Consider the following 12846-nt stretch of genomic DNA (forward strand, 5'->3'; position numbering starts at 1 on the left):
GGGGGTGGGGTGGCCATTGGGTTATTAGGGGATCAATATCCCTGAACTCCTTTTTCTTAGCTGGGTGGGAATGACAACCTTTGATGTACAATTTTTTAAAATTCATATTTGTCAGAAATGTAATGTGAACAGAATTGTCAAAGCTTTATTTAGAGCCTCAGCTAAGGGATGTAAGGGATACAGACCACTTCTCTCTGTCTTAGAGCAGCTAGTAAGCATCACACATCAGCTATGGTAATCCATACTTCCTTTATCCTCCCATTTGCTTTTACCCTTTTGCTTTCTTTCTCTTCCCCTTGCTTCCTTTGCTCCTCCCAGTCTCTTTGAGCTTCCCTAGATTTCTCTGCTGGATACCTTACAGAATAAAACACTACTTCAGTCTTTCCTAAAACAACCACGGATTCAAAGCCTTGCAGCTCTGCATTGAGAGCCCCAGCACAGCCGCGTGCTCAGCACCAGTCAGCGGTGAATCCGAAGCCAGCAAAGAGGGTGAGGGGAGGAGGGAAGAAAGAAAGGAAGAGAAATAGAGAGAAAGAAAGGAAAGAAGGGGAAGGAAAGGGAGGGATAGGGAAAGGGAGGGAGGGAGAGAGAGAGACAGAGAGAGAGAGAGAAGAGCAGGGGGAGGAGAGAGGAAGAGAGAGAGAGGGAGGGAGGGTGAGGGAGATCGTGAGCACAGCAAGCAAGCAAGCAAACCAGTGAGACAGAGGAGAGAGGGACCAGGATAGAGACCCAGAGAAAAAGAAGAGGAAGCCGAGCTCTGTGAGGGCTCAGCCTCTAACTTGTTTCAGTTCATTCATCCTTTTCTTCTGTCCACTTCAGGAAGTGACTGTGGCGCTTGGTAAGAAACCCAGACGTCCCTCCTTCCCCCTCCCCCAATCTCAGGTCTCCTTTAGCGATAGCATCTTTCCCGATACTGAGAGTCTCCTTGGGTTGGCAGGGAAGGCTAGACATGCTCTGCAGCTGTGATGCTATGCTGGGTTCCCCAGTAGGGCTGTGGAAGCACAGAGTCTGCATCTGGGCAGGAAGGCACTGGGGTAAAACCTGATTTGGGGAGGGGATTTGAGATGTAGTGTATGGGAGATTTGCTTCATTGTCAGTGAATTGTTTTGTTCCTCTTTGGAAGCAGGTCAGCATTGACCTTGCAAATTGCTTGTTGGGGGGGGGGGGAGGCAGCAGCTGCTGCAGATAGCCACCAAGTGGCCCCTAGCCAGAGCAGACAGCCCTAGGTATGGGGATGGGGTAATGGCTGGAGCTTCGTTTCTTCTTTAACTCTTTCTCTGCAGCTGCTTCTCCTTGTTAGAAATTAGAGACAAGGAGAATACCATGTAGTCCCTTTTCCCATCTCCTTATTATCTTCCCCAGATGCAAGTGAGTACAAAGTTGTAAATAACTGCTTCCTTTAAAAGCAGATTGAGGCTTCCCCCTTCCTTTAAGAGGCTCATTGTGGGGTTGGGACTGAGTTCCTTCACACACTTGGGAAGCTTCTCTTGTTTCTCTGTGGGAAACCCTATTGCCTACTCAATTCCCATCCCAGGTTGTTGAGCTGACAGGTTAGACCAGGGATTCAGATACTACCCTATCCCACTGATAGGCATGGAATTTGATCCAGCTGTGTCCTTGGGAGGGAAGAAACACCTGATGGTTTGTCTGGAACTGGCTTCCAGTTTGCAGCTCCTTTGACTATGGCAAGGGACTGGGGGGAGGGGTGGCTGTTGGATTTAGAGAGACCTGGTGAGGAGCCAGGATTCCCGTTGTGAATGGTATGGTTTATTGAGGGACAGTAGGTTCTAGATGTCTAGAGTTATGCAAGGACTGGCTGAAGCTCTTGTAATATAGCATCTCTGAACTGGTAGTAGGAGGGACCTGGTTGCTTAATGGGACTTTTTGAGTTAGCAACACTAATGTGTCCATGATGTTAATTATAACAGCAACATTACTAATTATTAATATTTCTGATTGCTTAATAAGTTTTGGATCTTGGTATGAAGGTTTAATGTGTATTATTCTTATATCAACCTTATGAAGAAGATACTCTTATTATCTTTTGATATACGGATGAGGAAACTGAGGTATGGAAAGGTTAATTATCTTGTCCAAGATTACACAGTAATTTACTGTCCCAATTGGAAATTAAAACACAATTGGTTCCAAAATGCATAGTCCAGACAATTAAGCACTACTGCCTTCTTTGGGAGAATTTTGCACCTTTCTCTGTTAAGCAAATGTAGGTACACTAGGAAAGACATTTTGGGGGTGGGAATAATATTCTGGCTTTGTGTAGCATAAGAAGAACTAATTTGCCCAATGGCTTTTCTTGGCCAGTTTGCTTTCCTCTTAAAAAGATGCCTGGAAAGACTTCACTTTGCCACTGTCATAACCTCATCCATCTCATGCTGAGCAAAAAAAAAAAAAAAAAAAAAAAAAAAAAAAAAAAAAAAAAAAACACACAAAAAAAACAAAAACAAAAAACCAACAACAACAAAAAAAAAACCTATTTCTTTTAGGGCTAGATCTTGCTCTTATTTTCTGATAGTTTAGGGTCACTCAGCTCTGAACATTTTAGAATACTAAAACCTTGGAACTGGAATGATCCCTAAAGATCATTAAGCTTTATTTCTCCACCCAGGTATTTCATTTACTCTAAGAATTCAATTTGTTGACTGATTTCTATTTGAATTTTCTTGCAATGATAGAGAACTCATTAGATGGCTCCTTCTATCTTTGAGCAACTCTGATTGTCAGATAATGATCTCCATTATAAGCCAAGCTCTGTCTCCCCATAACATTTATTCATTGGTTATTTGGGACTATCTAGAACAAATTTGCTTCTTCTTAATAATAGCTCTTCAGATAGTTGAAGACAGCAATCATACCTTTCCCCTCAAGGATCAAATATGACAGTACTACAAGTAAAGGGTCATCATTTGCCTCAATTTGGAGCCTAGACTTTTATTAATATGGTCTAGTATCCCATTATCTTGATTGTCAGCCACAAACTGAAAGTACTGAGCTTTCTAAAGCAGCATTGACAGTGAGTGCTTTCTTCCTTGGAAAAGCTTGCCATCTGATATCAAGTAGACTGATGGGAACAAAGAAGCTCTCTTTTCTATCCTAAAGACCAAGAATCAGTTGCTACTAGTACTTCTGAAGGCTCAGAATATCAATCTAGCAGTCACACAATATGCATATGGTAAGATTTGAGAATCGGAGGTTAAAGGTAATTATCATAAAGAAGACAGTTGAAATAGTGGCGATTCAAAGTTCACACAGTATATGGAAAGAAGAAGAATAGTTTCTGAGATACTTTCTGATAAAACAATGACCTCACTGAGGGATGGTACAGAGTGGGATTTGGTAGAATCAGAGTGATCATGCAGTATGCTAGAGTGGAAAACTGACTTGGGTGTTGGGAAACGTGTTATATTCCTACCTCTGCTAATTTGCCAATTATCTTGGAAACACGAATTTTTCTCTTTTGAACTCAGTTTTTCCATCTATAAAATGATGAGGTGGATGCTATTGCCTCTGCAGTTTTTTATCTGAAGTAAATTATAAAATCCCAAGGTTCTAAGGGGCTTTAGAAATCATCTAGGCCAGTGCTTCTCTAACTTAAATGTATAAAAGGATCCCCTGTGGATCTTGTTAAAATGCTAATTCTGATTCAGAGGATCTGGGGTGGCACCTGAGATTTTGCATTATAACAAACTGCCAGGTAATCTTGAACTTGCTGTTCCAGTGCTTTGCAAACTATCTTGGTGAAAATACTTTTTCCTCCAAAATATTCCATTTTATCATAGACTGTTATTTTAGTAAAATACATTAACTATGAATTTCTAAAAATTTAAAGAAAAAACAAAAAAATAAGCTGATAGGTTTATTATTAGCTTCAACAGAAAAATTACTTTGTCGAATTGCTGTAACATTTTGTAAGTGTTTGTTCTCAGTTTTCTGCATTTAGGTTACTGCTGTCTGGTAATAAATATTCACACACAAGTAATGCTCTCTGGAACATACTTTGACCAGCACTGGTCTAGGGTACCTGCCTATATAATCTAATAGGCCCAAATTGGGCCCCTTACAATTTCTAAAATATTCTTTGCCAGATTATCTTTCACCCTCTGGTATTCTAATGGTCATAAAAGTTTTTTTTACAGCATATATAATAAATTCTAGTCTTACATTAAACATACCTATCAAGTAGGATTCTGTATCAGTCTAGTTTATTGTACTATCAGCCACAATCCTAGAATATGGCATAGAGTAGGTATTTAATAAATGTTTGTTAAGTGAATAAATAAAATACTTGGTGTTAGTTATACCTTCTTGGGTCATACTGTCATTAAAGAAAGGCAATTTTGGTTTTCTCCCAGCATTAGAGAGGCAGTATTTACCCTATTTTATAACTTTCTTATGGTGAATAAAAGACCACCTTACTTGTCTCAGAGAGCTCCTTGGCATCCCAATTTTACTTTAAAGGAATTATAGGAAGACAGGCAAAGATGCTGTACACTCTAAGTCCTAAGTCTTTATCTTTAAATCAGTCATTCATCGTTCATTCGTTCAATGGCTATTTATTCAGTGCTGTGCTTAGACCATGCAGATAATATAAAGGTGAGCAAAATAGACACACACCATCTTTGCTTACTTGGAGCTTATGGTTTGATGGGGAAGAGACAACATATCAGACTGTGTTATTTCAGCAATGATAAATGCTATAAAGGAAAAGTATGGGGGTTGGGGGCTATAAACGCATATAACAGAGAAAACTGGCCTTAGCATCAGGTTTAAGAAAATATTCCTTGAGGAAGTGATATTAAGACTAAATAGAAACATGAAGGTGGGGTGAGAGTGATGGTGGGAATAGTTTTCTAGAAGAGGAGAAGAACATGCATGAGTTCCCTGAGATGAGAGAAGTATATGAATTTAAGAAATTGAACAAAAGGTAGAATGGCTGGAGTGGACTGTTGTATGGATTTTGGTCTCTATTCCAGAAACACAGAGGCTTTTAATCAGGATTAATGATATGGCCTAACTTGAAACCATTCAATATAATGTTTCTAAGGGCATACTATAAACCAAAGGCAATTCTGGAGATATAGGCTGATTTATGAATAGCTTCTGTTCTCCAAGAAGACTAGAGTTAAGAGATAAAAGAAATAATACAAACAACTATAATATACCAAGAATGAGATCCACACCCATAAAAAAGAAGCAAAGGGCTTGCAGCCAAGGAGATCAAAGACAGTTCCTGAAAGTCACTATGGACTGGGGTTGGAAAATTAAACAATTTTTTTTAACATGAAATGTTTGGGGGATGGGAAAGACGCCTGGGGATGGGAAAGATGTCCTAGGCCAGTGGTTGGCAAACTCATTAGTCAACAGAGCCAAATATCAACAGTATAACAATTGAAATTTCTTTTGAGAGCCAAATTTTTAAAACTTCTTCTAACACCACTTCTTCAAAATAGACTCACCCAGGCCATGGTATTTTGTGGAAGAGCCACATTCAAGGGGCCAAAGAGCCACAGTTTGCCAACCACGGTCCTAGGCAGAGGCCAGAAAAGCAGAGGACATTGGGAACAGTGAGGGAGCTCAGTTGTGTTGGAGTAAATTGTATGTTGAAAGTATGTTAAAATATTTTCATATAAGTTGAGGGCTTGACTATAAATAAGGTAGAATCTTAACTTGGAAAATTAGGATTTTGTTCTATATACTGTAGAGAAGGAACTCCTTCATATTATGGATGAGCAAATTGATCCTGAGAGGGATACTGACTTGATTTGTTTGAGGGCACACAGGTAGTTCTATTGCTATAGTCCAGCAAGAGGTATTCTATACAGTTGAAAAAATGTGGAATTGGAACTCTGGAAGGAAGACAGCTGGAGAGAGTGATTTGAGAATAATTGGTAAAGAGGTGGTACTTAAAATAGAAAGAAGGGATCCAAGGATGGGAAAACAAAGATGTGCCTGTGTGAGGCTACAAAGAAGGAGAGGTCACACATATGGAAGAAAAAATTAGGAGAGTAGAGTATTGTGAAAAAATCAAGAGAAAAGGGGCCTCATGCATTGGTTGGACAAATATTTTTGAATACATCCCATTTATTAAGCACGGAGAATATAATGATTAGCAGAGTAGACTTGGTTGTTGCCATGTTGGGGATCATTGTTTAGATGGGAAGATAGGTATTGTTCTACACAACAAACTATTGAACTATGTAGTTATACATTTTTATTATTGTGCAGAGGAAAATGCACTGCTTTAAGAAGAAAGACATAAGACATGGTCAACATTATTAGACTTTTCAGGAGAGTTCAATACTGATAAATGACACCTCTTCACAGTTAAGATTGGATGATGCAGATGATATTGCTTTAAGGAAAAGTGAGGTTCCCTTCAGTCTCATGACTATAGGAACACAGGCTTACTTGAAAACCAGTGTATATATCATGATGCTTAACTCAATGAGTCAGCCCTCTTCTCAAATCCCCCTTTTCTCCCCATTTAACAAGTTTGAGAAAGATGGGAAGATAGGTGTTAATAAGAAAAAAAATGAAGAGTTGAAAATTAAAAATCTCTTTTAAAATGGGATTTCAGGTATCCTAGTCTACATTCTAGTCCTGTACTGGATGTTGACTTAGTTCTTATGACAAATTACTTGTCTTGTTTGAGTCTCAGTTCCTATAACTGTAAAATGAGGAGGGTTGCACTAGACCTAGCTGTTTTATAAAGACCCTCCCAGCTGTAAGGTGCTATAGTGTATGCTCTGCTCTATTATACATTCTCATGGTCCTGTGCAGATAGTTCAGCCTCAATCACTTATTTAAGCAACATTAAGGATTTTAAATGGAAATTCTGATGAAGATTTCTAATTTTGGTGGAAGTATTAATAGGGTTTGGAAGTGATCATGGTAAGGCCCCTTCCTTGTTTTATTCTTGGGGTTGCTGAAATCATGACTGTCCTGAAAGCTAAGGAAAAAACTGACTATATTCTAAAATCTGTAGTAAAATTTTTATATTGGGTGATATTTCCACTACTGCTAATTTCAAATAAACTAAGGTTACTGAAAAGAAAATGGGACAGTGTACTATGAAATAGAGGCAAAGTGATTATCTCATATTATGAAATGTAATGGTCAAGGTAATCTCTTCCGAGGAAGAAAGATATATGGTAAAGGGAAATATTGATTGATAATAGAAAAAAAATTTATATTTAAAACATGATTTTAAATGTATTAATGTTTATATATAGTATGTGTCCTCACCATACACAGAAAGAAGACTGAAAATTTCACCTGGCCAGTGTGGCTCACCAGTTGAGTGTTGACCTATGAACCAGGAGGTCACAATTTGACTCCCTCCTGGTCAGGAAACTATATATATGTTGAGAGAAAGAGAGAGAGAGAGTTATAGAGTTATATATGTAGTTATCCTATATAAAAAAGAGGTAATATGCAAATTGACTATCACTCCAACACACAAGATGGCCAGCAGGGGAGGGCAGCTGGGAGGGACCAGGCCTGAAGGGGAGGGCAGTTAGGGGTGACTGGGCCAGCAGAGGAGGGCAGTTGGGGGCAATCAGGACAGCAGGGGAGCAGTTATGCATCCATCAGGCTGGCAGGGGAGTGGTTAGGGGGTGATCAGGTTGGCAGGCAGAAGCAGTTAGGGACAATCAGGAAGGCAGGCAGGCAAGCGGTTGGTAGCCAGCAGTCCTGGATTGTGAAAGGGATCCCAGATTGCTGAGGGACACCTCCCCCTTCCCCATGCATGAATTTTGTGCACTGGGCCTCTAGTGTATATATAGCTAGTTATATGTGTATAGTTCTATATAATAGGTTCTCTTTGGGATTAATCTATTTTCCATTTATTTTATTTATTTTTATTATTTTGAAAAAATATTTTTATTGATTTCAGAGAGGAAGGGAGAGGAACAGAGAGGTAGAAACTTCAATGATAAGAGAGGATCATTGATCAGTTGCCTCCTGCACACCCCCTAATGAGGATCGAGCTTCAAACTTTGGCATGTGTCTTGACAGGGAATTGAACCTCCTGGTTCATGGATGGTGCTCAGCCAACTGAGCCACACTGACTGGGCTATTTATTTATTTTTAATTTATCTTTATTATTGAGATTATTAATTTGTCACTTCTTGTACTAGTAACAAAGTTTAAATTTGATTATAGTTTTTAAATAATTATTATTACCTCAACTTTTCTACATACTAGCTGTATGGTGTCTACATCTCAATTTGTCTATCTATGGAGAGTGTTTAATAGCAGTAAAATTTATTTTATGCTTTTAATTTTATAAAGGAAAATCTATCATTATTTCTGCTAATTTATTATGACTGATATACAGGGAAATTATTTATAATTTTAATTTCTATTTCTTCACTTTGTTCAAATTTATTATTATAAATTTATAGTTTACAAGTTTACTTTTTTGTTTTATTCTTTTATAATTTTGAAGAATTAAAAATATTTTGAAAGAAACTCAGAGAATTATTTAAAACAATAAGCAAAAAACCACCATTTACTGCTTAGAATGAATAAGTGTTAGCATTTTGTCATTTATGCTTCATATATGTTTTAATGAAATAACTAAATTACAGATAAACTATCTTCACTTATATCTATTCCCAGCTGCCTTTGGCTCTACTCCCAAAATATAATACCCAGAACCATCCACATTTGGCTATTTTTTGTTTGGTCACAGTTTACTTAGTGATTTGTATGAGATCTTTATATATTCTGGATACTAATTTTTTGCAAGTTACATATGTTGTATATATCTGCTTTTGGCATGTCACCTTGGCTTTCTATTTTGTTTTGGGGTTCTTTATTATACTAAAACTTAAAATTAATCTTTTCCTTCAGAAATTGTGATTTTTATGTCACATTTAAGAAATATTTTCTTATCCCATGATCATAAAAAATGTTCTCCAATTTTTTTATTCAGCGTTTTCAAATTTTGCTTTACATTTACTTTTTAAAACCATCTGGATTTTATTTTTGCATACGATATAAAATATGAGTCAATTTTTTCTATGCCAAATACCACTTGTTTAAATATCATTTATACATAATAGATTTAGAATGCAAATTCCATCATATTACCCAGTTTCTACACTTACTTGGGTCTATTTCTAAGCTGTTTATGTGCTCCATTAATGCATTTGTCTACACTTGAGTTGTTTTAACTATGAATACTTTATGAATCTTGATGTTTGTAAGGTCAGTTATTCTTCATTCTTTGCCCTTTCCCAGCTCACATCAACAACCTTTATCTGCTCTTTCTAAATTGTACCCTTATCTTAATTTTAAAATAATATTTTTAAATTTCAAGAAAAACATGCTGGTTTGTATTGAAATTTTATTAAATCTGTAATATGATTTAGAGAAAAATTGGCATCTTTTTAGATATTTCCTAGTCATAAGTATATTATTTGGAAGGCAGCTATGCTAACCACTATACCACCAACGCCCCAATAAATATATTATTTGATTCTTGGTATTTATTCTGGTCTATTTTTACAATCATAGGTATAAGTTTGTAATTTTATTAGTAATATTTTTACATATAAGACATATTCCTAGGCATCTTTTACTTTTCAAGCCAGGTTTATTTAACTAAAATTTACATAAAAGTTACCCTTTGAGGGTTATATATTTCTAAGAGTTTTGACAAATATATATGATAAAATAACCACAACCATCACCACAATAAAAATATAGAAAATTTCCCTCACCTCAGAAGGTTCACTTGTGCTCCTTGCAATCAGTTTTCTCCCCCATCTACAACCCTGTGCATCCATTGATCTATTTTCTTCCTTCATGGTTTTGGATGTTGATCAAGTAGGACTCTCATATGCTGCTAGTGGGAATCCTATCTAAAAAAGAGGTGATATGCTAATTGACCTTCACACCATCACAAATATGCTGGCACCCACAGCCAATAAGGAGGGCATATGCTAATTGGTTGCCATGCCCTCAAAGATGGCAGCGCCCACAGCCACAAGATGGTGGCACCCAGTCCCCTCAGCCCTGCTGAGGCAGCAGGCACACTGCAAGGCCAGGCCTGTCCCCAGGTGAGCCTGGCTGCTAAACGCACCTGCCTCTGTAGTCGTTCAGTCTATAGCCCCCCTGCCACCCAGGGCCAGCCTGAGGCACAGGCAAGCCTCAGATGGTGGCTTCCCAGCTGCCAAGGGCCACTAAGGCTCAGGTAACCAGGGCCAGCTGAGGATTGTACTGCTGGCAGTGGCAGTGGCAGCAGCAGAAGAGTGATGAGGCATCACCTTCCCCTGATCATCAGGTCACCTCCCACCCCTGAGGGCTCCTGGACTATGAGAGGGGGCAGGCCAAGCTGAGGGAACCCCCTCTAGTGCATGAATTTTCATGCACCGGGCCTCTAGTCTATACTAATATGCTAAATAGACCAGGTTGACCAACCATATTCTGGGCGTCTGACTTCTTTCCAGACAAAGCCATGGGCCATGGTGGTGGGGGCCAAGGCAGAGGCAGTTGGGGAGGGTGATCAAGTCGTCAGGGGAGAGGAATTAGGGGTGACCAGGCCAGCAGGGAAGGGCAGTTGGGGGTAACCAGACTGGCAAGGGAGGGCAGTTGGGGACATCGGGCAGGCAGGAAGGCAGGTGAGTGGTTAGGAGCTAATGGTCCTGGATTGTGAGAGGGTGTAATCCAGGCTGAGGGACAACCCCCTTGGATGAATTTCATGCACTGGGCCTCTAGTATAAAATAATATAGCCACTTTGAAAAAGAGTTTGGTAGTGTTCTATAACGTCAGACATTCACTTTCCATATAACCAAGAAATTCCCCTTATAGGTATTTACCTAGTATAAATGCAAATATATATGCAAACAAAAACCTGTACAAGAACATGTACAGCAGCTTTACTTGTAATAACTAAAAAGTGGAAACAACACAAATACCCACCAAGTAGTGAATGGGTACTCTACTCAGCCATGATAATGAATATACCATTTATGAGTTGCTGAGTGATTTTATCATGAATGTATGTTGGGTTTTTTGGGTTTTTCAAATGCTTTTGCTGTATCTATTCAAGTAATCTTTCTTTAAATCCTCACCTATGGATGTGTTTATTGATTTGAGAGAGAGAGAGAAACTGATCAGTTGCCTCTCATATGTTCCTTGATCTAGAATGGAACCCACAACCTAGGTATAGGTATGTGTACTGATGGGAAATCAAACCTGCAACCTTTTTTTTTTTTTTTTTTTTTTTTTTTTTTTTTTTTTGTGTGTGTGTGTGTGTGTGTGTGTGTGTAGGAGACTATACTGCAACCAACTGAGTACCCAGTCAGTGCTATTTAAATTATCTTTTTAAGTTTGTTGATATGATGAATTACAGTGATTATTTTTCAAGTGTTGAAACACCTTTGCAGTCCCAGAATAAAACACTGCTTGGCTATGATATATTATCCTCCTTATATATTTCTGGAATCCATTTGTTTTATTGGGCGTCTATATTACATTAGTGATTTTGACCTTTAATTTTCTTTTATTGTTTTTGTTTGGTTTTGATAAAGAGTTATTCTGACCTCATAAAATGTGTTGGGTAATTCCTTCCTCTTCTGTTTTCTGGAAGATTTATGAAGAATTGGTAGTGTTTTTTCCATCAGTGCTTGGTAGAAATTACTACTGAAACCATCTGGGCTTTTGCAGTTTTCTTATTTGAAATTTTCTTCATGATAAGGTTTTTCTTTTTTAATTCTAATTTTATTTTTTAAAATTACAGTTGACATTTAATATTATATTAATTTCAGGTCTACAGCATAGTGATTAGACATTTATATAACTTAGGAAGTGATCCCTCCAAGAAATGTAGTATTCACCTGGCACCATACATAATTATTAAAATATTATTGACTATTCCCTATGCTGTACTTTATATCCCCAGAAAGGTTTATAACTATGAATTTAAGTTACTTAATAGACAAGGGGATATCGAGGTTATTTGTTTCTTCTTGAGTGAAGGTTGGTGATTTATGTCTTTCAAGGAATTTGTTCATTTCATCTACATTAAGTTTATTTCCATAAATTTGCTCATATAGTTTCTTATTATCCTTTTAATGTTTATAAACTCTGTAGTAATATACTTGTTTTCATTGCTGATAATGATGATTTTTGTCTTCTTTTTCTTTCTCAATCTGTGTAGAAGTTTTCAAATTTTTATTAATCTTTTCAAACAACTAGTTTTTGGTTTCATTGATTACTTTTTATTGTTTTTCTGTTTTATTGAATTATTCTATCATTATTTTCTTCTGCTTGCTTTTGTATTGAATTTGCTCTTCATTTTCAAGTTTCATAAGATGGAATCTTAAATAATTGTTTTTTTTTCTCTAATATAAGCATTTAATGCTATAAATATTCCTATATGCACTTATTTAGCTGTGCTTTATAAATTTTCATAAATAACTTTTATTATAATGGCTATTTTAATTAGAATCCCTTTTTCTTATATTTGCTAATTTATATTTATAAGTCGATCTTAAATCTAGCAGCTTTGAAGATTGTTATTTATTCTTATAAATTGTTAGTGATCCTTTTGAATTTTCCATGTTTTTATATCTACTGAAAATATCAACAATTGTGTCTTACTTTTAAAATTCTTGATGTATTATATCTTTTCTTATTGTTATGGCTAAAAATACAATGAGATATGCTTAATGTAGGAATGGCACAGTCCTAGTCTGGTCCTGACTTGAGTGAGATTATTTATAAAGGGTCTTTGTTAAGTATAGTGTTTAGTGTAGGTTTCTGGTAGATATTCTGTATTAAATTAAGGAAATTTCCTTGTGCTTTTAAGTCTGTTG

General features: G+C 37.1%; 1 protein-coding gene across 1 annotated transcript in view; it reads left to right on the plus strand.

Annotated features, from left to right (window-relative positions):
- Window positions 1-647: 647 nt before the first annotated feature.
- The window catches only part of GABRA3 (gamma-aminobutyric acid type A receptor subunit alpha3), a 205993-nt gene continuing 193794 nt past the window's right edge, over window positions 648-12846 (plus strand). Inside the window, exon 1 of the mRNA XM_084871096.1 lies at window positions 648-838. The gene's annotated coding sequence lies outside the window, so the exon portion shown is untranslated. The remainder of the gene's footprint in view (window positions 839-12846) is intronic.

This window comes from Pipistrellus hanaki (genome assembly GCF_964339955.1).
Source record: "Pipistrellus hanaki genome assembly, chromosome: X".
NCBI classification, from domain to species: domain Eukaryota; kingdom Metazoa; phylum Chordata; class Mammalia; order Chiroptera; family Vespertilionidae; genus Pipistrellus; species Pipistrellus hanaki.